The sequence below is a fragment of the Eleutherodactylus coqui genome, chromosome 12, assembly GCF_035609145.1.
Source record: "Eleutherodactylus coqui strain aEleCoq1 chromosome 12, aEleCoq1.hap1, whole genome shotgun sequence".
NCBI classification, from domain to species: domain Eukaryota; kingdom Metazoa; phylum Chordata; class Amphibia; order Anura; family Eleutherodactylidae; genus Eleutherodactylus; species Eleutherodactylus coqui.
This window is the reverse complement of record NC_089848.1, coordinates 14908357-14936000: the sequence shown is the minus strand read 5'-3', so window position 1 is coordinate 14936000 and position 27644 is coordinate 14908357.

Sequence of the window (27644 nt, the reverse complement as noted above, 5' to 3'; positions counted from 1 at the left end):
GGACCCCTGGAGTGAACACGGCCGACCAGTCACCCACCGCCAGGCAGCAGGTAACCGGCGCAGCCCCCCCCCTGACACAGCGGCAGCCCCCCCCATCGCAGCGACAGCCCCCCCATCGCAGCGGCAGCCCCCCCCCCATCGCAGCGACAGCCCCCCCCGGCACAGCGACAGCCCCCCCATCGCAGCGACAGCCCCCCCCAGCACAGTGACAGCCCCCCCCTGACACAGCGACAGCCCCCCCATCGCAGCGACAGCCCCCCCATCGCAGCGGCAGCCCCCCCATCGCAGCGACAGCCCCCCCCCATCGCAGCGACAGCCCCCCCATCGCAGCGGCAGCCCCCCCATCACAGCGGCAGCCCCCCCCCGGCGCAGCCCCCCCATCACAGCGGCAGCCCCCCCGACGCAGCCCGCCCCCGGCGCAGCGGCAGCCCCCCGGCCCATCACTTACCAGGGCGGCGGGACAGCTGGGCGGCTTCTCGGGACTTCTCGGCTCTGCACCTTCCTCTAACAGAGGATGGTACAGAATGGCCGCTCCAGCGCGCTCCCGAGCAGTGACAGCTCGTCTGCGCATGCGCAGAAGAGCTGTAGCGGGGAGCACACTGAAGCGGCTCGCGCTGAAAGGAGAAGACCGGACTGCGCAAGCGCGTCTAAAAAAGCAAGCTGCCAGCGAATTTAGACGGAACCATGGAGACGAGGACGCTAGCAACGGAGCAGGTAAGTGAATAACTTCTGTATGGCCGCCTGCACACGAGCGGAAATCCCGCCGCGGGATTTCCCGCGGGATTTCCGCCGCTGAAAGTTTGCATAGGAGTGCATTAAAATACGCACTCCTATGCAGACGGCCGCGATTTGGCCGCGCGAAATCTCGCGCGGCAAACAAACCGCGGCATGTCCTAATTTTCTGCGGGGCACGCACTCACCCGGCCGCCGGCTCCGGTCTGCGCATGCGCCGGCTGCGCGGCAGCCGGCACATGAAAGAGCCCGGGCCGCCAGGCGCGGGTGAGTACGCGCTCGTCCCTGCAGGCGCTCGGGTCGGATCGCGCGGCGAGAATTCTCGCTGCCGAATCCGACCCGCTCGTCTGCAGGCGGCCTAAGGCTCATATTTAATGCATGATGTATATTACAAAGTGCATTAATATGGCCATACAGAAGTGTATAACCCCACTTGATTTCGCGAGACCACCCCTTTAACTAGAGATGAGCGAACGTACTCGTCCGAGCTTGATACTCGTTCGAGTATTAGCATGTTCGAGATGCTCGTTACTCGTGACGAGTACCACGCGATGTTTGAGTTACTTTCACTTTCATCTCTGAGACGTTAGCGCGCTTTTCTGGCCAATAGAAAGGCAGGGAAGGCATTACAACTTCCCCCTGCGACGTTCAAGCCCTATACCACCCCCCTGCAGTGGGGCTGGCGAGATCAGGTGTCACCCGAGTATAAAAATCGGCCCCTCCCGCGGCTCGCCACAGATTTGTTCTGACATAGTTCAGGGAAAGTGCTGTTGGTGCCGGAGCTGCTATAGGGAGAGCGTTAGGAGTTATTTTAGGCTTCAAGAACTCCAACGGTCCTTCTTAGGGCCACATCTAACCGTGTGCAGTACTGTGGAGGCTGCTTTTTGCAGTGTTGCACATTTTTTTTTTTGTATATCAGCCGTGCAGAGCATTGCGCCCTGCAGTAATTATACATAGTGCAGGGCCAGTAGTGGTGAGGCAGGGACAGAAGACATATATTGTGAGGCAGGGACAGAAGACATATATTGTGAGGCAGGGACAGAAGACATATTTATTGAATATAGGCAGTGGGCCTTAGCAAAAACATTTGAGGAAAAAAATCTATTTGGGCTGCCTGTGACTGTCCTCAGTGTACTGGGTCTGTGCTGGGTGTAGTTGTCCTAATTCATACGCAGCCAGCTGAGTGTTACAGCAGGCTTGCGCAAAATTATTTCCTGGCTCTGTGTTGGCTGTTAAATCAGCGCTGTATTCCAGTCCACAGTGCAACAGTCTGCAGTTATTTGACATACTCCAGGGCCAGTAGTGGTGACGCAAGGACACAAGACATATACAGTGTATATAGGCAGTGGGCCTTTGCAAAAACATTTTGGGAAAAAAATCTATTTGGGCTGCCTGTGACTGTCCTCAGTGTTCTGGGTCTTTGCTGGGTGTAGTTGTCCTCCTAATTCATACGCAGCCAGCTAAGTGTTACAGCAGGCTTGCGCAAAATTATTTCCTGGCGTTCCGTAAGCGAAGTCAGCCTCCAACCACAGGCCAATAAGCGGCACATTTAATTACAGCGTTCTGTTTCTGCACTACTGGTAATACACCATGCTGAGGGGTACGGGTAGGCCTATAGGACGTGGACGCGGGCGAGGACGCGGAGGCCCAAGTCAGGGTGTGGGCACAGGCCGAGCCAGTGCGGTGGCCAGGGGGAGAGGCAGGGCCAGACCAAATAATCCACCAACTGTTTCCCAAAGCGCCCCCTCGCGCCATGCCACCCAACAGAGGTCAAGGTGCTCTACAGTGTGGCAGATTTTCACAGAGACGCCTGACTACTGACGAACAGTGGTGTGCAACCTTTGTCGCGCCAAGATCAGCTGGGGAGCCACCACCACCAGCATGCGCATGCATATGATGGCCAAGCACCCCACAAGGTGGGACGAAGGCCGTTCACCGACTCCGGTTTTCACCACTGCCTCTCCCCCTGTGCCCCAACCTGCCAAAGAGATCCAACCCCCCTCTCAGGGCACAGGCACTATCGTCTCCTGGCCTGCACCCACACCCTCACCTCCGCTGTCCTCGGCCCCATCCAGCAATGTCTCTCAGCGCAGCGTCCAGCCACTGTTTGAGCGCAAGCGCAAGTACGCCGCCACGCACCCGCACGCTCAAGCGTTAAACGTGCACATTGCCAAATTGATCAGCCTGGAGATGCTGCCGTATAGGCTTGTGAAAACGGAGGCTTTCAAAAGCATGATGGCGGCGGCGGCCCCGCGCTACTCGGTTCCCAGTTGCCACTACTTTTCCCGATGTGCCGTCCCAGCCCTGCACGACCACGTCTCCCGCAACATTGTATGCGCCCTCACCAACGCGGTTACTGCCAAGGTCCACTTAACAACAGACACGTGGCCAAGCACAGGCGGGCAGGGCCACTATATCTCCCTGACGGCACATTGGGTGAATTTAGTGGAGGCTGGGACAGAGTCAGAGCTTGGGACCGCTCACGTCCTACCCACCCCCTGAATTGCGTGCCCCAGATCGGTGGTGGTATCTGCGGCGGTGTATGCTTCCTCCACTAAACCACCCTCCTCCTCCTCCTCCTACGCAACCTCTGTCTCGCAATCAAGATGTGTCAGCAGCAGCACGTCGCCAGCAGTCGGTGTCGCGCGGCACAGCAGCACAGCGGTGGGCAAGCGTCAGCAGGCCGTGCTGAAACTACTCAGCTTAGGAGAGAAAAGGCACACGGCCCACGAACTGCTGCAGGGTCTGACAGAGCAGACCGACCGCTGGCTTCCGCCGGTGAGCCTCCAACCGGGCATGGTCGTATGTGACAACGGCCGTAATCTGGTGGAGGCTCTGCAGCTCGGCAGCCTCACGCACATGCCATGCCTGGCCCATGTCTTTAATTTGGTGGTTCAGCGCTTTCTGAAAAGCTACCCACACTTGTCATACCTGCTCGGAAAGGTGCGCCGGGTCAGCGCACATTTCCGCAACTCCAAGACGGACGCTGCCACCCTGTGGACCTTGCAACATCGGTTTAATCTGCCAGTGCACCGATTGCTGTGCGACGTGCCCACACGGTGGAACTCTACGCTCCACATGTTGACCAGGCTCTATGAGCAGCGTAGAGCTATTGTGGAATACCAACTCCAACATGGGCGGCGTAGTGGGAGTCAGCCTCCTCAATTCTTTACAGAAGAGTGGGCCTGGTTGGCAGACATCTGCCAGGTCCTTGGAAACTTTGAGGAGTCTACCCAGATGCTGAGCGGGGATGCTGCAATCATTAGAGTCACCATTCCTCTGCTATGCCTCTTGAGAAGTTCCCTGCAAAGCATAAAGGCAGACGCTTTGCACTCGGAAACGGAGGCGGGGGAAGACAGTATGTCGCTGGATAGTCAGAGCACCCTCATGTCTATATCTCAGCGCGTTGAGGAGGAGGAGGAGGGGGAGGAGCATGAGGAGGAGGGGGAAGAGACAGCTTGGCCCACTGCTGAGGGTACCCATGCTGCTTGCCTGTCATCCTTTCAGCGTGAATGGCCAGAGGAGGAGGAGGAGGAGGAGGAGGAGGAGGAGGATCCTGAAAGTGATCTTCCTAGTGAGGACAGCCATGTGTTGCGTACAGGTACCCTGGCACACATGGCTGACTTCATGTTAGGATGCCTTTCTCGTGACCCTCACGTTACACGCATTCTGGCCTCTACGGATTACTGGGTGTACACACTGCTCGACCCACGGTATAAGGAGAACCTTTCCACTCTCATTCCCGAAGAGGAAAGGGGTTCCAGAATGATGCTATACCACAGGGCACTGGTGGACAAACTGATGGTAAACTTCCCATCCGACAGCGCTAGTGGCCGAAGGCGCAGTTCCGAGGGCCAGGTAGCAGGGGAGGCGCAGAGATCAGGCAGCATGTACAGCGCAGGCAGGGGACCATTATCCAAGGCCTTTGCCAGCTTTCTGGCTCCCCAGCAAAACTGTGTCACCGGTCCCCAGTCAAGGCTGAGTTGGCGGGAGCACTGTAAAAGGATGGTGAGGGAGTACGTAGCCGATCGCACGACCGTCCTCGGTGACGCCTCTGCCCCCTACAACTACTGGGTGTCGAAGCTGGACACGTGGCCTGAACTCGCGCTGTATGCCCTGGAGGTGCTTGCTTGTCCTGCGGCTAGCGTCTTGTCCGAGAGGGTGTTTAGTGCGGCTGGGGTAATCATCACGGATAAGCGTACCCACCTGTCAACCGACAGTGCCGACAGGCTTACACTCAGCAAGATGAACAAAGCTTGGATTTCCCCAGAGTTCTCTTCTTCACCAGCGGACAGCAGCGATACCTAAGCAATACGTAGGCTGCACCCGCGGATGGAAGCATCGTTCTCTATCACCATCAAAAACGGGGACCTTTTTGCTTCATCAATCTGTGTATAATATTCCTCCTCCTCCTCCTGCTCCTCCTCCTGAAACCTCACATAATCACGCCGAACGGGCAATTTTTCTTAGGCCCACAAGGCTCAGTCATATAATTTTTATACGTTTCAATGCTCATTAAAGCGTTGAAACTTTCACCTCAACCAATTTTTATTTTAACTGGGCTGCCTCCAGGCCTAGTTACCAATTAAGCCACATTAACCAAAGCGATTAATGGGTTTCACCTGCCCTCTTGGTTGGGCATGGGCAATTTTTCTGAGGTACATTAGTACTGTTGGTACACCAATTTTTGGGGGCCCTCGCCTACAGTGTAATCCAATTAATTTTTAGCCCACCTGCATTACAGCTGACGTTACATCAGCTGTGTTGGGCACTGCAATGGGATATATTTATGTACCGCCGGTGGGTTCCAGGGAGCCACCCATGCCGTTGGTCCGCACGGAGTTGTAACTGCATGTGTCCACTTCTAAAGAACCCCAGTCTGACTGGGGCATGCAGTGTGGGCCGAAGCCCACCTGCATTAAGCACGACGTTACCTCAGCTGTGATGGGCAATGCAATGGGATATATTTATGTACCGCCGGTGGCTTCCTGGCACCCACCCATGCTGTCGGTCCACACGGAGTTGTAACTGCATGTGTCCACTTCTAAAGAACCCCAGTCTGACTGGGGCATGCAGTGTGGGCCGAAGCCCACCTGCATTTAATCGGACGTTACCTCAGCTGTGATGGGCACTGCAATGGGATACATTAATGTACAGCCGGTGGGTTCCAGGGAGCCACCCATGCTGTGGGTGCACACGGAATTCCCATTGCGGAGTTGTACCTGCCTGTGACTATTTATAAAAAAACGCGGTCTGACTGGGGCATGCAGACACCTTGACAGAATGAATAGTGTGTGGCACATAGGTTCCCCATTGCTATGCCCACGTGTGCAGCTCCAGATGGAGGTGGCACAGGATTGGATTTCTCATTGCTTCTGTACAGCATTGTGGGCTATCGCCCCGCTCCTTTTAAAGAGGGTTGCTGCCTAGCCGTGCCAACCCTCTGCAGTGTGTGCCTGCGGTTCCTCCTCATGGCAGACGCACTTATAAATAGACATGAGGGTGGTGTGGCATGAGGGCAGCTGAAGGCTGCGCAGGGACAGTTTGGTGTGCGCTGTGGACACTGGGTCGTGCGGGGGGGGGGGGGGGGGTTGGGCAGCATGTAACCCAGGAGAAGTGGCAGCAGAGTGTCATGCAGGCAGTGATTGTGCTTTGTTGGAGGTAGTGTGGTGCTTAGCTAAGGTATGCATTGCTAATGGGGGCTTTTCAGAAGTAAAAGTTGTTGGGAGGGGGGGGCCCACTCTTGCCGGTATTGTGACTTAATAGTGGGACCTGGGAACTTGAGATGCAGCCCAACATGTAGCCCCTCACCTGCCCTATCCGTTGCTGTGTCGTTCCCATCACTTTCTTGAATTGCCCCGATTTTCACAAATGAAAACCTTAGCGAGCATCGGCGATATACAAAAATGTTCGGGTCGCCCATTGACTTCAATGGGGTTCGTTACTCGAAACGAACCCTCGACCATCGCGATGATTTCGTCCCGAGTAACGAGCACCCGAGCATTTTGGTGCTCGCTCATCTCTAGTCTTAACTGATATTGTGTTTTGTGTTTTTAGGACACATGTTGTGCTCAGGAAAAGTGGGTCTGATTTCCCTTACAACCTAAGAAGCAGCTACCTAAATGCAATATGCTCCAGTATATTCGCAACTCGGCAAGCCAGAGTAAAATTTCCGACCTGTATAGATTCATGGTGGAGGAGGATACTCAGAGTGGAGGGGTGGCCCTGGAGAGAGAGTGGGAGCAGGAGCTGGGTGGGGCCCTCACCGAGGAGTTATGGATGAAAGCCCACATCTTGACACATAAAATAAATATCTCAAGTAAGTTGCAGGAATTGAATTATAAGATCCTAACGAGGTGGTACAGGACTCAGGAGAGGCTAGTCAGAATTTACCCCCAACACCCGGATACTTGCTGGGGATACTTGACAGAAAAAGGTACCCTCACCCACATTTAGTGGTCGTGCACAATGGTTCGCCCTGTTTGGCAGGAGGTCAGCGCCCTCTATATGTGGGTTTGTGGGGATCAGCTACAATTGACTCCGGAACTGGCGTTGTTGTCCATGTTCCCTGGCTCAGGCTAAGAAGTCATTGCTGAGATTTTTTTGTCCCAGCAGTGCGTCAGGTGATCCCCCAAAAAATGAAAGTCCACATCTCAGCCCACTAGAATAATTTGGCTTAAGGAACTTGACAACATCAAATATTTGGTATCTGATAATAGCTTAGATAATAGCTAAGATAGTGCTATTCATGAATGAATAACTAAGCACTATCTGTAATTGGCTGAGCGCTCAGCCAATAGCTAAGCACTAGTGGCGTCTTTCTTGCGCTGCGAGGCAAGTGTTTTCACTTGCTCTCGCAGCGCAAGAAAGAAAATATCGCCAGTGGGTGTCCAGCCTTAGATAGTTAATAATGTACTACATTTATTAAGGAGCTTTCAATACATTTTGCCCAAGTACCTACAACTAATTCTTTTATCTAGACTGGTGTAAAAAAAACCTCACAATTTTAGTAATCATGGGCCATTGTACCTACATAGCATCTATTACTACCAGTATGTATACTGCTGGAGTCAAGAATTGTAATTATGTTGCTCATTTGAATAGTCGCTACTAGAGATGAGTGAGCATACGCGCAAAGGACAATTACTCGAGCGAGCATTGTCCTTAGCGAGTACCTGCCCGCTCGGAAAAAAAGATTCGGGTGCCGACGGGGGGCGGGGAGCGGCGGTGGAGAGCAGGGGGGAACGGAGGGGAGATCTCTCTCTCCCCCCGCTCCCCCTTGCTCACTCCCACAACTCACCGCTCACCCACGCTGGCACCCGAATCTTTTCTTCCGAGCGGGCAGGTACTCGCTAAGAACAGTACTCGCTCGAGTAATTGTCCTTAGCGCGTATGCTCGCTCATCTCTAATTGCTACATTTACAATTTGTGGCTATCTGTAACTTTCAGAAGCCAGAACCAAGGTTGAAACCAGTTGGTTGCATGGCCAGCTAAACTTGACAAAGGTGTTATTATGATAAGACAATCCCTTTGAATTAGTTACTCACAAGGGCAGTTTATAGTAATCAGCACCCAAGAGGTTTAAATGGGGGGGGGCTATAATATAGCAAATAGAGATGAGCGAGCACCAAAATGCTCGGGTGCTCGTTATTCGGGACGAACGTTTCGCGATGCTCGAGGGTTCGTTTCGAGTAACGAACCCCATTGAAGTCAATGGGCGACCCGAGCATTTTTGTATTTCGCCGATGCTCGCTAAGGTTTCCTTGTGTGAAAATCTGGGCAATTCAAGAAAGTGATGGGAACGACACAGCAACGGATAGGGCAGGCGAGGGGCTACATGTTGGGCTGCATCTCAAGTTCACAGGTCCCACTATTAAGCCACAATACCGGCAAGAGTGGGCCCCCCCCCTCCCAAAAACTTTTACTTCTGAAAAGCCCTCATTAGCATGGCATACCTTAGCTAAGCACCACACTACCTCCAACAAAGCACAATCACTGCCTGCATGACACTCCACTGCCACTTCTCCTGGGTTACATGCTGCCCAACCGCCCCCCCCCCCTCCCCCCCACAGCGCACACCAAAGTGTCCCTGCGCAGCCTTCAGCTGCCCTAATGCCTCACCACCCTCATGTCTATTTAGAAGTGCGTCTGCCATGAGGAGGAACCGCAGGCACACACTGCAGAGGTTGGCATGGCTAGGCAGCGACCCTCTTTAAAAGTGGCGGGGCGATAGCCCACAATGCTGTACAGAAGCAATGAGAAATAGAATCCTGTGCCACCGCCATCAGGAGCTGCACACGTGGGCATAGCAATGGGGAACCTATGTGTCACACACTATTCATTCTGTCAAGGTGTCTCTGCATGCCCCAGTCAGACTGGTAATATGTACCTTAACAGTAACCGCGTTGGTGGTAATGTGGTGGTGACTGCGGACCTAGTAGCGCGGTTTTATTTTGTTGGTTTTCGGAATGTGGCCAGGATTAAGTGGGCCGTGGCGGGGGGATGGTGGGGGGTCTCTCTTGTAGTGTCGGTAAAGGTGAAATTCTTGGACTGCCACCAGACGAACCAATGCAAAGGCATTTGCCAAGAATGTTTGTTTTCCCTGTTGGAGGAGGAGGGGGATGTTTTTGAGGCACTACGTGTCCTCTACACGTGTCCGTGGTTATATGCACCTTTACAGTAACCGCGTTGGTGGTAATGTGGTGGTGACTGCGGACCTAGTAGCGCGGTTTTATTTTGTTGGTTTTCGGAATGTGGCCAGGATTAAGTGGACCGTGGCGGGGGGATGGTGGGGGGTCTCTCTTGTAGTGTCGGTAAAGGTGAAATTCTTGGACTGCCACCAGACGAACCAATGCAAAGGCATTTGCCAAGAATGTTTGTTTTCCCTGTTGGAGGAGGAGGGGGATGTTTTTGAGGCACTACGTGTCCTCTACACGTGTCCGTGGTTATATGCACCTTTACAGTAACCGCGTTGGTGGGAAATGGCCTCGCCGCCATCATGTCTTTGGGAAGCCTCTGTTTCCACACCCCAGAGACATACCATTAGCAGCGGTATAGGCAGAGCCCAGAATTCGTAACATTTCAGCCGTAGCATTAGGACAGGCCCCACTAACATATCACTAGCAGCATTATAGCGGGAGCGCAGTCTTCGTTCCATGTCAGCAATAGTAGCACTCAAGACAGGCCCCAGTAACAATTCCGAAGCAGCATTATAGCGGGAGCGCAGTCTTCGTTCCATGTCAGCAATAGTAGCACTCAAGACAGGCCCCAGTAACAATTCCGAAGCAGCATTATAGCGGGATCGCAGTCTTCGTTCCATGTCAGCAATAGTAGCACTCAAGACAGGCCCCAGTAACAATTCCGAAGCAGCAGTATAGTGGGAGCGCAGTCTTTGTTCCATTTCAGTAGCTGCAGTATAGCCAAGGCCCAAGTTACATTTATGTAGCTAAAGTGTAGGCCAACCCCACACACCTTTCTGTACCATGAGTGCAGGTGAAGAACATACAAATTGCTATGATTACACTGTAGGTGATGGCCCCCAAAAATTGGTGTACCAACAGTACTAATGTACCTCAGTAAAAATTGGCCATGCCCAACCAAGATGGCAGGTGAAACCCATTAATCGCTTTGGTTAATGTGGCTTAAGTGGTAACTAGGCCTGGAGGCAGCCCAGTTGAACGAAAAATTGGTTCAAGTTAAAGTTTCAACGCTTTTAAGAGCATTGAAACATATAAAAATTGTTTCTAAAAATTAGATGAGTGAGCCTTGTGGCCCTAAGAAAAATTGCCCGTTCAGCGTGATTACCTGAGGTTTCAGGAGGAGGAGCAGGAGGAGGAGGAGGAATATTAGACACAGATTGATGAAGCAGAAATGTCCCCGTTTTGGATGGTGAGAGAGAACGTAGCTTCCATCCGCGGGTGCATAATACGTATTGCTTACGTATCGCTGCTGTCCGCTGGTGGAGAAGAGAAGTCTGGGGAAATCCAGGCTTTGTTCATCTTGATGAGTGTTAGCCTGTCGGCACTGTCGGTTGACAGGCGGGTACGCTTATCTGTGATGATTCCCCCAGCCGCACTAAACACCCTCTCCGACAAGACGCTAGCCGCAGGACAAGCAAGCACCTCCAGGGCATACAGCGCTAGTTCAGGCTACGTGTCCAGCTTCGACACCCAGTAGTTGTAGGGGGCAGAGGCGTCACCGAGGATGGTCGTGCGATCGGCTACGTACTCCCTCACCATCCTTTTACAGTGCTCCCGCCGACTCAGCCTTGACTGGGGAGCGGTGACACAGTCTTGCTGGGGAGGCAGAAAGCTGGCCAGGCCCTTAAAGACTGTTGCACTGTCTGGGCTGTACATGCTGCTCGATCTACGCACCTCCCCTGCTACCTGGCCCTCGGAACTGCGCCTTCTGCCACTAGTGCTGTCGGATGGGAATTTTACCTTCAGCTTGTCCGCCAGGGTCCTGTGGTATAGCAACACTCTCGAACTCCTTTCCTCTTCGGGAATGAGACTGGGAAGGTTCTCCTTATAGCGTGGGTCGAGCAGTGTGTACACCCAGTAATCCGTAGTGGCCAGAATGCGTTGAATGCGAGGGTCACGAGAAAGGCATCCTAACATGAAGTCAGCCATGTGTGCCAGGGTACCTGTACGCAACACATGGCTGTCCGCACTAGGAAGATCACTTTCAGGATCCTCCTCCTCCTCCTCAGGCCATACACGCTGAAATGATGACAGGCAAGCAGCATGGGTACCGTCAGCAGTGGCCCAAGCTGTCTCTTCCCCCTTCTCCTCATCCTCCACATCCTCCTCCTCCTCCTCCTGAACGCGCTGAGATATAGACAGGAGGGTGCTCTGACTATCCAGCGACATACTGTCTTCCCCCGGCTCTGTTTCCGAGCGCAAAGCGGCTGCCTTTATGGTTTGCAGGGAACTTCTCAAGGTGCATAGCAGAGGAATGGTGACGCTAATGATTGCAGCATCGCCGCTCACCACCTGGGTAGACTGCTCAAAGTTTCGAAGGACCTGGCAGATGTCTGCCAACCAGGCCCACTCTTCTGAAAAGAATTGAGGAGGCTGACTCCCACTGCGCCGCCCATGTTGGAGTTGGTATTCCACTATAGCTCTACGCTGCTCATAGAGCCTAGCCAACATGTGGAGCGTAGAGTTCCACCGTGTGGGCACGTCGCACAGCAGTCGGTGCACTGGCAGATTAAAGCGATGTTGCAGGGTGCGCAGGGTGGCAGCGTCCGTGTGGGACTTGCGGAAAAGTGCGCAGAGCCGGCGCACCTTTACGAGCAGGTATGACAAGCGTGGGTAGCTTTTCAGAAAGCGCTAAACCACCAAATTAAAGACGTGGGCCAGGCATGGCACGTGCGTGAGGCTGCCGAGCTGCAGAGCCGCCACCAGGTTACGGCCGTTGTCACACACGACCATGCCCGGTTGGAGGCTCAGCGGCGCAAGCCAACGGTCCATCTGCTCTGTCAGACCCTGCAGCAATTCGTGGGCCGTGTGCCTCCTATCTCCTAAGCTGAGCAGTTTCAGCACGGCCTGCTGACGCTTGCCCACCGCTGTGCTGCCACGCCGCGCGACACCGACTGCTGGCGACGTCCTGCTGCTGCTGACACATCTAGATTGCGAGACAGAGGTTGAGGAGGAGGAGGAGGAGGAGGGTGCTTTAGTGGAAGAAGCATACACCGCCGCAGATACCACCACCGAGCTGGGGCCCGCAATTCTGGGGGTGGGTAGGACGTGAGCGGTCCCAGGCTCTGACTCTGTCCCAGCCTCCACTAAATTCACCCAATGTGCCGTCAGGGAGATGTAGTGGCCCTGCCCGCCTGTGCTTGTCCACGTGTCCGTAGTTAAGTGGACCTTGCCACTAACCGCATTGGTGAGGGCGCGTACAATGTTGCGGGAGACGTGGTCGTGCAGGGCTGGGACGGCACATCGGGAAAAGTAGTGGCGACTGGGAACTGAGTAGCGCGGGGCCGCCGCCACCATCATAGCTTTGAAGGACTCCGTTTCCACAACCCTATACGGCAGCATCTCAAGGCTGATAAATTTGGCTATGTGGACGGTTAACGATTGAGCGTGCGGGTGCGTGGTGGCGTACTTGCGCTTGCGCTCCAACACTTGCGCTAGCGACGGCTGGACTGTGCGGTGCGAGACATTGGTGGATGGGGCCGAGGATAGCGGAGGTGAGGGTGTGGGTGCAGGCCATGAGACGGTTGTGCCTGTGTCCTGAGAGGGAGGTTGGATCTCAGTGACAGGTTGGGGCACAGGGGGAGAGGCAGCGGTGCAAACCGGAGGCGGTGAACTGCCTTCGTCCCACCTTGTGGGGTGCTTGGCCATCATATGTCTGCGCATGCTGGTGGTGGTGAGGCTGTTGGTGGTGGCTCCCCGGCTAATCTTGGCGCGACAAAGGTTGCACACCACTGTTCGTCGGTCGTCAGGCGTCTCTGTGAAAAACTGCCAGACCTTAGAGCACCTCGGCCTCTGCAGGGTGGCATGGCGCGAGGGTGTGCTTTGGGAAACACTTGGTGGATTATTCGGTCTGGCCCTGCCTCTACCCCTGGCCACCGCACTGCCTCTTGCAACCTGCCCTGCTGATGCCCTTGCCTCCCCCTCTGAAGACCTGTCCTGAGTAGGCGTTGCACACCAGGTGGGGTCAGTCACCTCATCGTCCTGCTGCTCTTCCTCCGAATCCTCTGTGCGCTGCTCCCTTGGACTTACTGCCCTTACTACTACCTCACTGCAAGACAACTGTGTCTCATCGTCATCGTCCTCCTCACCCACAGAAAGTTCTTGAGACAGTTGGCGGAAGTCCCCAGCCTCTTCCCCCGGACCCCGGGAACTTTCGAATGGTTGGGCATCAGTGACGATAAACTCCTCTGGTGGGAGAGGAACCACTGCTGCCCAATCTAAGCAGGGGCCCGAGAACAGTTCCTGGGAGTGTTCCCGCTCCTGAGCAGGTGTCATTGTAGTGGAGTGAGGAGGCTGGGAGGAAGGAGGAGCAGCAGACAGAGGATTCGGATTTGCAGCACTGGACGGCGCAGAACTGTGGGTGGATGATAGCTTGCTCGAAGCACTTTCTGCCATCCAGGACAGGACCTGCTCACACTGCTCATTTTCTAATAAAGGTCTCCCGCGTGGACCCATTAATTGGGCGATGAATGTGGGGACGCCAGAAACGTGCCTCTCTCCTAATCGCGCAGCAGTCGGCTGTGACACACCTGGATCAGGAGCTTGGCCTGTGCCCACACCCTCACTTGGGCCTACGCGTCCTCGGCCACGTCCTCTAGGCTTACCCCTACCCCTCAGCATGCTGTATTACCAGTGATTTGATTTCCCAGGCAGGAAATAAATTGGCGCAAGCCTGCAGGCCAAATATAATTTTTTGTCCTTTTTAGCAAAGGGAAGACCCCACTGCGTATATTCAATGAACAAGAAGTTTAATATCTGTGGTGTGGCCCTCAAAAAGTGTCACACAACTATAGTGTAGCAGAGTTATTAACTCTAGCAGAGCAGGTATTTGCCAGTCAGGAAAGACAATGGCGCAAGGCTGCACTCAACCGTAGCTGGTTGCGTCTGATTTTTGTACGTTGTCCACGCAGCACACACGTACACGGGGACCTTAGGACTGACATAGGCTGGCCAAATATAATTTTTTGTCCTTTTTAGCAAAAGGAAGACCCCACTGCGTATATTCAATGAACAATAACTGTGTTGTGGCCCTGCCTACACAATTCTGTCCCTGTAGTATCAATGGAGGGTGCAATGCTCTGCACAGACGATTTTTAGAAAAAAAAAAATATGCAACACTGCTAACAGCAGCCAGCATAGTACTGCACACGCTTAAATTTGGCCCTAGAAAGGACCGTTGAGGTTCTTGAAGGCTACACTCACTCCTAACACTCTCCCTGCCTATACACCACTTCTGTCCCTAATACCGGGTGCAATGCTCTGCACTGCCGATTTTGAGAAAAAAAAAAAACACTGCTAGCAGCAGCCTGCACACAGGTAGATGTGGCCCTGAGAAGGACCGTTGGGGTTCTTGAAGCCTACACTGACTCCTAACGCTCTCCCTACAGCAGCACCAGCACGATAGTACTTTCCCTCAGCTAACTCACAAGGCATGTGTGGCGAGCCGCGGGAGGGGCCGACTTTTATACTCGGGTGACATCTGATCGCCCCAGCCACTCACAGCAGGGGGGTGGTATAGGGCTTGAACGTCACAGGGGGAAGTTGTAATGCCTTCCCTGTCTTTCAATTGGCCAGAAAAGCGCGCTAACGTCTCAGAGAGGAAACTGAAAGTAACCAGAACACCGCGTGGTGCTCGTTACGAGTAACGAGCATCCCGAACACCCTAATATTCGCACGAATATCAAGCTCGGACGAGTACGTTCGCTCATCTCTAATAGCAAACTAAAATTGCATTACATATTGGCAACACATATAACCGTTCTTCTGCTTCCTGCTTTTACAGTCTGTCGTAAATGGTGGTCTGTATTCAGTACCAAAGGGTAACTCATAGGTGATTTGATATTCCTGCCACTGCCCTACTCTAGTACCTGAATCTCTCCCGCAGATCCTCATAGAATTTCTGATGATAAAATTGCCTGGTAAAAAGATTAAAGTAACTATGAGAAAGTTTAACTTTATATTGTATATTGAAGGCTAAGTTTCAATTGAGTAGCAAAACTCTTAAAATGAGAGACTATACATGCTATACCGTATATTATTTATTATTCATCTAAACCTTTAATAAGCAGTAGAACTCACAATGCACTATCCACGCATAAGGGCTAAGTCAGCAGAATAAGAACATTTCCTTAAATAGATATTGCCGACGTACGTAAGCCACCAGTTTTCCTTTTTATAATTCATAAATGCAACAAGGCTAATGCTGTGTCTAAGAATAAGCCACCGATTGCTATTACACCTACACTTACTTTCCTGCTATGTCTATTCTAAGCCTTATATAATAGATGGGTACTAAGCGTAAATCTTTTCATATGTGAATTATTATTCAACCATCTTATTTGTTTCTTTCAGGAACTTCTTGCCTTTAAACATATGAAGTCACGAATGTCTAAAAATAGCAAATAGAATTTAAAATTCATTTTAGCCCACCTACGTTACAAAATGAAGCTGCCGTTTCCACTTTTATTTTATGAAAATCACAACTACACACAGACCCGGCTGCAGGTTTATATGGGTCCTTGGACAGTAGAGTCTTGGTGGCCCCCCTCCAACAGTGTATCCCGTTGACTTATTTTAACATTTACTATGTGGTTAAAATAACATGTTAACTAGAGATGAGCGAGCACGCTCGGATAAAGCAGTTACTTGAGCGAGATTCGCTCTTCTCGAGTAACTGCTTACTGGTCTGAGCATGCTCGCTCATCTCTAGTTAACATATTATTTTAACCACATAGTAAATGTTAAAATAAGTCAACGATCTCTCTCTCCCCCCCCCCCCCCTCCGCTACCCCTGCCGCCCCCCCCCCCCCCAGCAAGCTTGGACCAGTAAGCAGTTACTCGAGAAGAGCGATGCTCGCTCGAGTAACTGCTTTATCCGAGCATGCTCGCTCATCTCTAATGTTAACTTTATTATATGGTTAATTATGATTACAAAGATGCCATATATGTGGGTACTGCTGAAATGATGCTTTGGTATACCAAAGTATTATTGGCAACCCATCACAAGCTAAATAAGCTCTTATCATGTAAAACTACAGCTCCCAGTATGGCTTGAAAAATGATAAGTTAGGATGAAAGTTGTAGATTGACAAAATAGAACGCTACAGACCTTAGATGTTGACACAATACTGATGCAATGCAGTCTGAAGCAGACTACGAAATGACATTAAGAGACTCACAAGTGATGTCATTCCTTTTCTTTGCCATCTGGTCCAGACTTTCATGTATTCATCCAGCTACTTCTTGCCTCTGCAGAGTTAACAGATTATACATCTTTGGCTCCTCTGAAAATAATAGCCTGACATATTATGTCATGGGAAGATAGCACTACTCACTATGTCCTCTGAAATTAATAATCTACACTGCGCCTCTTGAAAATAAATATAATACACACTATGCATCTCAACCGCTGAAAATAAGTTTCCCTCCAAATAAATGATGCTCACCTGTCCCTGTTGTCATCTTGAGATGGTGACCTGCCTTCTAGGTTATGGTGTCTCCAGGACCGTGTCCATCAGTGCAAATCCACATTGTGTTCTCAGTAGGAAGAGATTTCCAGTCTCCCAGAGCCCATTCTGCCTCAAGAAATCACCCTTCTTGTATGAAAGAACGATGCTCTGATCTGACAGCAAAGCACCTGTGAGTCTCAGGCATTACCCCGAAGTGAGCACAGACAAATGAGCCACAGAGGTGTTGGCTCAGAATGCCCCCAGCCTTTCCATTTTCAAACTTAGCTCATTTTATACATATAAATTACTAGTAAATCAAACAAAGAAAAAGACAAGCATTGAACTCGACAACGTTAGTGGCTCTTTGGAGGGAAACAGCAAAAAAGGCAGCAAGAAGCTGTGAAAATGATTCATGCGTGGCAACAACAGAGGCCCACAGGTGGCACTGCATCTTATGGGTAGTGATTAGAGATGAGCGAGCGTACTCATCTGAGCTTGATACTCGTTCGAGTATTAGGGTGTTCGAGATGCTCGTTACTCGAGACGAGTACCACGCGATGTTCGAGTCACTTTCATTTTCTTCCCTGAGAAATTTGCGCGCTTTTCTGGCCAATAGAAAGACAGGGAAGGCATTACAACTTCCCCCTGTGACGTTCCAGCCCTATACCACCCCCCTGCAGTGAGTGGCTGGCGAGATTAGGTGTCACCCGAGTATTAAAATCGGCCCCTCCCGCGGCTCACCACAGATGCATTCTGACATAGTTCAGGGAAAGTGCTGCTGGTGCCTGAGCTGCTATAGGGAGAGTGTTAGGAGTGATTTTAGGCTTCAAGAACCCCAACGGTCCTTCTTAGGCCATAGAAATCGCAGATCGCACCTATGTGCGATCTGCGATTCCTGTTCTCTTCTCTAAAAGCGCTCAATGGGGCCAGCGGCAGCAGCGCCGACCCCATTGAGAACATATAGAAGACAAATCATTCTTCTCTGCCACAGCTGTAACAGCTGTGGCAGAGAAGAACGATGTTTGCCCATTGAATTCAATGGAGCCGGCAATACAGCAGGTTCCACTGAAAGCAATGGGCTGCCGGCGATCGCGGGATGAATTGTCGGGAAGGGCTTAAATATATAAGCCCTTCCCTGCAATTCATCCAGAAATGTGTTACAATAAAAATATATACCGTATATACCGGCGTATAAGGCGATGGGGTGTATAAGACGACCCCCCAACTGTCACCTTATACGCCGGTAATACAGCGGAGCAAAGAATAAAATTCATTACTCACTTCCCCTGGCATTCTGCGGTGCTGCTGCAGGCTGTCGCTCCCTCCTGGTCCCCGGCAGAGCATTGCTTTCTGGACGCAGGGCTTTAAATCCCCGCCTCCAGAAAACACACGTGCCTTCAGCCAATCACAGCCAATTACAATGATGTCATTGTGGCAGAGGAGAACGATCTTTATGCTGACAGTGCGGGGGGGGGGGGGGGCACTCTTGCCGCTATTGTGGCTTAATAGTGGGACCTGTGAACTTGAGATGCAGCCCAACCTGTAGCCCCTTGCCTGCCCTATCCACTGCTGTGTCGTTCCCATCACTTTCTTGAATTGCCCCGATTTTCACAAATGAAAACCTTAGCGAGCATCGGCGATATACAAAAATGCTTGGGTCGCCCATTGACTTCAATGGGGTTCGTTACTGGAAACGAACCCTCGAGCATTGCGAAAATTTCGTCCCGAGTAACGGGCATCCGAGCATTTTGGTGCTCGCTCATCTCTAGCATCAACCTTTTTATTACTCTTATTAACCAATGAATCAGTTATAAATTCCCACTCCTCTAGATCACCAGGAAACTAGTGCTCTACTACCCTAGACCAACAGGAAAGCATCTACTAACTCCTCCACTGCCCTAGTTCACCAAAAAAAGAGACATCAACTTCTTTGTATCCTTTGACTACTGGGGAAACAAGCTTGGATGTTTTCTTTAGCCTAAACCACCAGTGAGACAAGTATTAAAGGCGTCATTCAACCATGACACCATTTCATTCAATTCTGCAGAACTGCCAGAGATAGATGAGTACGGTGATTAGACTATTTTCAGCAGTTCTATAGAGATTAATGAAGTAGAATTGCACTTGTGACCCCTTCCTGCTCCATTGGGGGCATTTTTACTATGTGTGGGGCACTTCCTCTGTGCAACCTACAGGGAGCACAAGAAGGGTTGATACTATTACTGTGTGGGTCACCTCAGGTGGCATTACTACTATCTGGGATACTAAGGATGGAGAGATTATGTAGACATTTGGAAAACAAAGCCAGGTACCTGGAAAAATGAGATGTCAGAAATGTCTGTGACAAATTCTGCAGAGGCAAGTTGTGACCAGTAGAAGTCCTCATGACAATCTAGGCCAGATGAAGAATAAGGGAAGGTAAACAACTCCAGTCAGAGGGGACATCCCCTATGATCACTGGATATAATAGTACTTTAATTATGATATTAATCATTGTGGTGATATGAGGCTCAGACTGTGACTAAGCTTCATAGGCTTTCAAATACACTACTATACTGAAGTATATTAGAAGAATGATAAAAGATGCTGATATTCAAGTCCCCCAGTGGGACAAAAAAAAGTTAAAAAGGTAGAAAAAAAATATAAAAAGTAATAAAAAAAGAAAGTACAAAAAAACATCAAAACGTCCTTTACATGCTGCATAGCTGCATTCGTAATTACCCAGAGGAAAAAGGTTAGTACATTATAATATATACTGCATGGTGAACACCGTTTAAAGTAAAAATAATATACATGCCGAAATTGCAGATTTTTTTTCATCTTGCCTCTAGAAAAAATGGAATAAAAAGGGTGCTACCCTTTGTTATTTTTGCTAGGCATCATCTATTGTTTGGCTACCTTATCTCTAGAGTTAGTAAGCTAGTAAGGGGTCACTCTGCCTGTGCTGTAGAGTGACTCATTTAGGAGCGCTAGAATTAGTATCAGTAGAGCTCTTTTTCTATCAGCTATCAGACATATAACTGGTGATACATAGTCTGGTGATGCCTCTTAGTAAGAGGGAATATTCACAGCAGGCTATATATCTGCCGGGTTCCTTTATAACTAAACGGAACATCCTTTTGAAACTAAACAACTGATTATAGATTGTGCGTCTGGTGAAACCCCTCACAATAAAGGGACATACACTGCTCACCATCTTAAGCAGTTGATGCAATCTAATTGGTCGGTAGCTCAATCTATGCGAGTAACATATCTGACAAGCTCTAGAACTATCTAGAAGCACGAATACCCGCAGATAGAGTTTTGATGCTCTGCGTCTATTCATTAACATACGACAGGATTTATTAAATCCAGTTAAATTTTTGAATCTCGTGAGATATTTAAAACGTCATTATGCGATTGAGCAATTAGCTCCTGATGAACTGTTCTTGATTTGAACAGGGAAACGCGTCACGCAGACCACGAGCATACCACCGGAGTTAGCACTGGAGCAGAATATCTGACAACAAAAGTGTTAGCTCTGCAGTGTACTCACATACCGTATTTTTCGCTTTATAAGACGCACCTGATGATAAGACGCACCTAGGTTTTAGAGGAGGAAAATAGGAAAAAAATATTTGGAACTCCCCCAGACCAGGCAGTTAGTCAGGTAATACATGAGGAATAAAGAGCAGTAGTACCAACTCAGAATGAAGTATATAAAACTTGTCAATCTGCCATTCAGAATCCAGGCAAGCTGAGTGTAAATGTAATGGTGATCTTATTACTTATCACTCAGCTTTCCAGGAGCCCTGAATGTCATGTTTGACTAGTTATAGCAATGCATGTTGTATACATGCTTGCAAAACTCTGCAGTTGGCATTCAGGATTCTGAAAGAGCTGAGTGACAATGTAATGATGATTCAATGGAAAGTTGTCACTCAACTTTCCATGATCCTGCATGGCATTTCTCATTATGATTATGTATGGTGTATAAATGTGTGCATAACTAGGCACAAATATATACACCGTACATGCAGCTCTCTCCCACCTCTGCTATGTAGCCAACAGATAAGTGTTGTCCATTTGCTTAGATGTCATGGTGTCCAGCAGCAGCAATAACCCCAGCTACAGGCTACAGGTCCTCTGATCTCTGCGTTATGTCCTTCCCAACCTCACCAGAGAGCTCAGGAAAATACCAGCCTAAGGGGTGCAACAATGGACCAAGATGGCATGATCCCCCTACAGCTGACTGATGAGGGGGAGCAGAAGTTCCCTCTCATTAATGAGCTGTTTCTACGAGCATCGGGCACTGCTACAGATTGTTCCTGCAATGTGTATCAGACTGTCAGCTCCATAGCAGGACAACAGCTCCCCGCTACTCCCCCGCCCCCAGCAATCAGCTGTTGTCGGCCGCTCTGCTCTCCTGCTGCCTGCTGTTTCCCCGCCCCCAGCAATCAGCTGTTGTCGGCCGCTCTGCTCTCCTGTTTGTATGCCAAGGGCCGGCAGCTCAGTGAGAAGGATTTACTATCTGTTTCAGCTCCTGGTCAGGTCAGATTTCAGCATGTTCGCTCTATAGGACGCACTGACTTTTTCCACCCACTGTGGAGGGAAAAAAAGTGCGTCTTACAGAGCGAAAAATACGGTATTCAAAAATACCTTGCCAAAAAATCTACTATTTGAAAGGGAATGATCAATGCATATTTCTCAGCTATAAGAGATCTTTAATATCCCGTAACTTGATTAAAGGGGAGGCATTTTAACCCCTATTATAACATAACTGGATATATTGCAACTTAACAAAAAGCATCCTGTATGTGAAACTCTGGGTGACAACTGTGAACTATAAAATACGGGGATACTAAGACAGCAGGAAAAAGACACCGTCATCTGACTCTCATATATTTTACATAGGATTGTCAGCTTTGTAGGTGCCATGATACTATCGAGCGGTGATGGCCCTTAATCTATTCCCTGTAGTAAACACACACACAAAAAATCTGTAATTTTGCACAGTTCCAGAATCTTTGTCTTGTCGATGTTAATATGTCATTTTTGTGTTAGCCCAGGCTTTTAATAATTTTCAATAAAGTTTTTTTTGTTTTTAAGTCTATATCTGTGAAGGTAACTTCAGAATCTAAAATCAGCAAATGCCCAAACAAACAAAGTGGGCTCTCCTATGTCACATGATCATCTCAGTGGTAACAAAGGACCAAGCTCTGCTGAGATCACATGACTGTCACCATAGTGATCAATACACACTGGTGGTGCTGCCATAGTCAGTGCATATGCTCAGCAGCAGGCTTCCCCTGGAAGTGTATATAGGACAACAAAGCTATATCTGACATGAGAACAATAACAAATAAGAACATGCTTGTTGGAATATTAAAGTGGTTCTCCAGGGACATAGTATTCTGTTAACCTTCGCTCAGCTTGCAGTATTAAAATAGCAGATTACATACTCACCCTTCCATGCTTCCTCCTTCACTACGGCCATCTCACTGTTTCCCGCTGGTCTGCAGGGAGCCGGCGATGATGTCCCTGTTAAAAGGGCCATGTAACTGCTGCAGCTAATTACCACCTCCCTTCAGCCAGTGAATAGCTGCGGCGCTCACATGACCCAGAGTTGGGACATCATCCCTTCCCTCCCACAAATTAAGTTCAGCAGGAACGGGAGAGCCAGTGAGATGGCAGCGGCGGGGGAGCGAGGAAGGGTGAGTATGTATTCTGTTATTTTAATACTGCAGGCTGAGCGAGGTTTTATAAATTATGTCTCCAGATAACCCCTTTTAAAACACTATAGACTTGAATATCAGTGGTCTAACACTGGGGAATAATTTTAAACATAAATTTTATTGACTTCGATTTTGCAGGTGATTTGACTAAAATAGGCATAGTTTTCTTCTATCATGGCAGGTTTTGTTCTCTACAGCTTGATGTGAATACTCAAGCTTGTGTTGAGTAGAGCACTAGTGTTCTCCTATTGGTCGGGAATGTGCCTCTCTTGAGTGGGGAAGGGTGGTGGATGACCGTGGCATCCGGCAACAGGTTATTTGTCTAGGCTACCCAGGTACACGTGTAACGGTGCGATGAGGAATTGTGTTCCGCTCTATAGAGTGAATTAGTAAAATTTATTTTTTTATTTGCATTTATTTCCTTTCCTTCAAGTCATCTCTGCATCTTCTATTTCTCTTCGTAAACAGCCCTGATTCCTTTTGCTATATCTGTGGCAGTTTCACCATTCCCACTCAAAGGGCGAACAGTAGCACATTTGTCAAGCAAGCCTTTTTTTGCCTATTTCAAAGTTAAACTTTTGTGATAAGTCTTGGGCCCCTCACAAGGTGAGCAAGCAGTGTGTCAAGAGTTTACAGATGTGGATGAATAGGACATGTGATCAGTTGCCATTTGGTATGCCTATGGTTTGGCAGGAGCCAAGAGAGCATTCCATTGACTGTTACTTTTGTATAGTGAAAACTTCAGCATATAACAAGAAAAATAAATGTAAACTAGAGCATCCTAATCTACCAGCAGCTGTACATCCTGGTCTACCATCAGCTATATGTTCTAGTCTAGCATCAGCTATACGTCCAGTGTCTCATTCAGCTGAAATCCCAGGGCCTGTTTTTGTTCAACTACTCTCTCTTGAAGAACATGATTATGGTGAAGAACTAGGTGAAGGCAATGATGAAGTTTTGAAATTGAAGACAACTTCGTTTGTAAGGCATTTGATCAACTTGAGCTAAATGATTTGGCACGTGATTTGCGACTATCAAAAAAGGTTTCAGATTTCCTAGCATGAGAAAAACTTGCTTGAAAAAGGAGCAAAGGTATCCTACTTTTAATCCAGAGAAATTGCATTTCTGCAATACTTTAGAAGTTACAGTGGCTTTGTGTATTGTCATAACATGCATAGTTTAATGGATGAATTGGGAAATCCAATCTATAACTCAACCCAATGGGAACTGTTCATCGAAAGCTCAAAGCGGAGATTAAAATGTGTCCTCCACCATGGCAATTTATTTGGTGCAGTCCCAATTGGCCATTCAGTTTCTCTTTGTGAAGAATATGAAGACATAAACAGAGTCTTTGAGTTGGATCATCTGTGTTGACCTTAAAATGGTATGCTTCCTTCTTAGTCAGCAATGCGGATACATCAAATATCCCTGTTATCTGTGCATGTGGGACAGCAGAGCTCATGAGAGACATTGGGTAAAAAGAAATTTGCCTCCAAGATCTGACCTCAAACCTGGTCATCCAAACCTACATTAACCACTTGTTGACAGAAAAAACATTATATTCCCACCTCTGCACGTGAAACTGTGTCTCATTAAACAATTTTTTAAAGCTTTGACAACTGAAGGAAACTGTTTCAAGTACCTCATTTTGGCATTTCCTAGCCTGTCATTTGTAAAAATGAAAGCTGGTGTGTTTGATTGTCCACAAATTCGGCAGATCATCAAAGTTGAACATTTTATGAGGACAATGTCAAAACTGCAAAAGAATGTTTGGTTATCATTCAAATGCATTGTTAAGGACTTTCTTGGAAATAAGCAAGCAAAGAATTACACCAAAATTGTCCAGAAATTCTTGGAGAGCTGCAAAATGCTTGGTTGCAACATGAGCATCAAGGAGCATTTTCTGCATAGCCATCTTGATAACTTCCTGGAAAACCTTGGTGCAGTCAGTGATGAGCAAGGTGAATTATTGCACCAAGATTAGAAGATCATGCATGGGCGGTCTTTGGGTAGATGGGATGCACATATGATGGACGACTATTGTTGGAGCATCAGGCGACATTGTCCACAAATTAAACACTCCAGGAAAAGCTGTAAGTATAAATTTTTACCTTAACTGCTACTACTTGCACACAATTTGATGTCCAAAAACAGTATATCCGTTGTATGAGCAAGATAACTTTAAATAAGCGTCTACATTCAGGTAATTTTTTGATTTTCCATTGTATATACATTTTGTAAGGCTTTTGAGAAAAATGGACGTTATCCTGTATCTTAAAAAGTTCATGTGATAGAGAAAAACTGGGGTCATTTTTGGATTCAGAAGTCAAGTTAGTACAAAACAAGTGTAAGATCGAAGTCAACAAAAACTATGTTTCCTAGTGTTATAAATAAAGTCTAAACACCCAATAAGATCATATCCATAACAACAAGTGTATCTTATAAATATTCACATACGCTGTAAAATAAACATACAGATCTTAAAAATGAGTTATTAATATTACTGAAGCAATAAGTCATGCATGAGTCATCCCCAGGGTGACACACAAGTTGACTAATATACATAGTGTTTTCTAGTGTTTTTATAGCTCTACTTATAAACCTATGACCAGCAGGTTCCGAATTCCAGAAAACTAATGAGCATCCAAATGAATGCATAGCTAGCACAATAGAAAAGTGAAGTATAAGCATCAGAATAAGGATTCAAAACACTTCCCATGTACCTAGTAAATGTATCTGTTATAAAGTTGGACACCCAACCATACAGGCTAACAAATAGGTACAGCATGTAGTATGTGAACCTCAAATCATGGCCTCATACTAGAAATTACCTGATAAAGAAAAATCACCATGTAGAAGGATGAATGCAAATAGTGTTGAAAAGTCATAAATATTTGCAGCCAAGTACTTCCATCTGAGTATATAATTATACAAAAAATCATATAAAGAACATCAGTTCAAAAATTATCAAAATTCAACCAAATTACCAAAATGTGCTGCTAAATATCTTTGTTGCACACATTAGCATTTTAGTCCTGGTAGAGACATAATATATGCCAATCAAGTCGAAGAGTCCAATGAGCATTTAGAAGGTACAAGTCCTTACACAGGTCCATGTAAATAGACAGCAAGGTAAAGCTGAGCTCACATGAGCAGGTCAGATTCCACATGTGGGTGCCTCACAGCGATTCTAGTTGTGAGCCTGGCCAGTGACCCTGCGTACCTCCCTTAACTGTATTGTGGATGTCCTGGGAGGCTTGCAGGTGGTCTTGTGCATTGCAGATTTTTTTTGTTTGCGAAGAGATGACGCGGGTACCCGAAGCCCATATGCAATGGTAATTGCGTATGGAATGTGGGTAGGAGGCCTCTATCGACATCAATGTAGGCCTTTTCCAAGGTTTCTGCAGCAAAAAAGAGCATGCTGCAATTTTTCTTCTGCTCGCAGAATATGCAATTCTTATCTGCAAGTGCGAAGGAACAATCGAAAGTGCATGCATTTTAATGCCCACGTTTTACCATGGATCATCCACGTGGACGGCAATCACGGAACCTGCAACAGAAATCCATTTGTGTGGCTCCTAAGGTGCAAAACTTAATCCACCATTATCCATCATTTATACACAGCGTTCCATAAGCTGATAAACTTCTTTATTCCAAGTTGGAATAAAGAAGTTTATCAGCTTATGGAATGCTGTGTATGACTGATTGAGAAGTATACCTAGTCTGGTTAGAGTGTGGAGTGATGTTTTCTTGGTACCTTTAAAGAATGACAATTAGCCCATCAGAAAACCAGAAAAAAAGCAAAGCTTCATCCCAACCATTAGGAGCAACAGCGTTAGTCTCAAATATCCACCTCAGTTCGTCTCATAACAAATGGCCAGTAAGATCCCCCATGTCACTTTTTACATTCTCCAATCCAAATACTCTCAAACCCCTCAACTTACTGTCATGGATTTGAAGGAAGTGCACTGCTACTGAGGTCAAAGTCTTTTGTTGGAGTTGGTCATGCATGGCTAGGGTAACTCTGTGGAGAGATGCTTCTAGACTCTCTTCCAAAGTTCCTGATTCATTGGTCCAATATATACATTGGGACAGGAACATACCAAAGCATAAATCACATTACATGACTTAAAATTGTTGTAACTTTTTAATTTGAAACGGCGAGAATCCATTAATTAAATGAGTGAATGGCACAATGAACTGACATACAGCGCATTCCCACATGGGCAGGAGACCATTTAGGCTGGCCTGGAATACTGGCTCCTAACCTAAATATCCCCTGAATTAGGATACTTGGGTGCTGTTAAAAGCAGCCTACAAAGGTATGAAAGGGGCAATTTTAGGGTTCATCTGTAAGATCTTCCAATGAATTTTTAGAATCAAATCAAGGTTAGAGCTCTGGCTGTTGAATGATGTAACATGATAGTTTGTTGTCCAGCTATTGAGCATGTGGTTGTAATAATGTCTCATACGTGTTTTGTGTTTTTATGATTTTAGTGTGTTTAATTCGTTGTGTCTTTAACAAAGCTTATATATGTTTGTCTATTAGAAAATGTGCATTTCCTTTTTGTGCAGCCTATCCTGAAGATGGGTCATCAATGGTAAAGTCCCAGACAACCCCTTTAATATCTGGTATATAGTTTTTTTAAAAATTAGTACAAACTGATATAGTTCGGCATGAATTTCAGTCCCATAACAGCAAAGAGGATCTGTTAACTAATCTGCCATGATCAGTTTAATTTTAACAAAAAACGTGTACTGAAAAGTGTGAACTTAGCTTTAGCAGAGGTACAAACCATTTTAGTAAGTAACTCCTCATATTCATAGAGATAACACATCTGTTAGAGCTTAGAACTAATAAAACAAATGAGAAGATCCATAAGGCTCTATTCGCCTGACAGAGGCCCGAAGACTGTCATCCATCAGTCTGGTATATGTCAGTATACCTTTTTTTTACCTTTATAGATAGATGCTGAAGCCTGTGATTTCCTGTACAGTAGGCCATTGCAAAAAATGTATAACGATCTTTGCAGTATACTATTTTTAACATT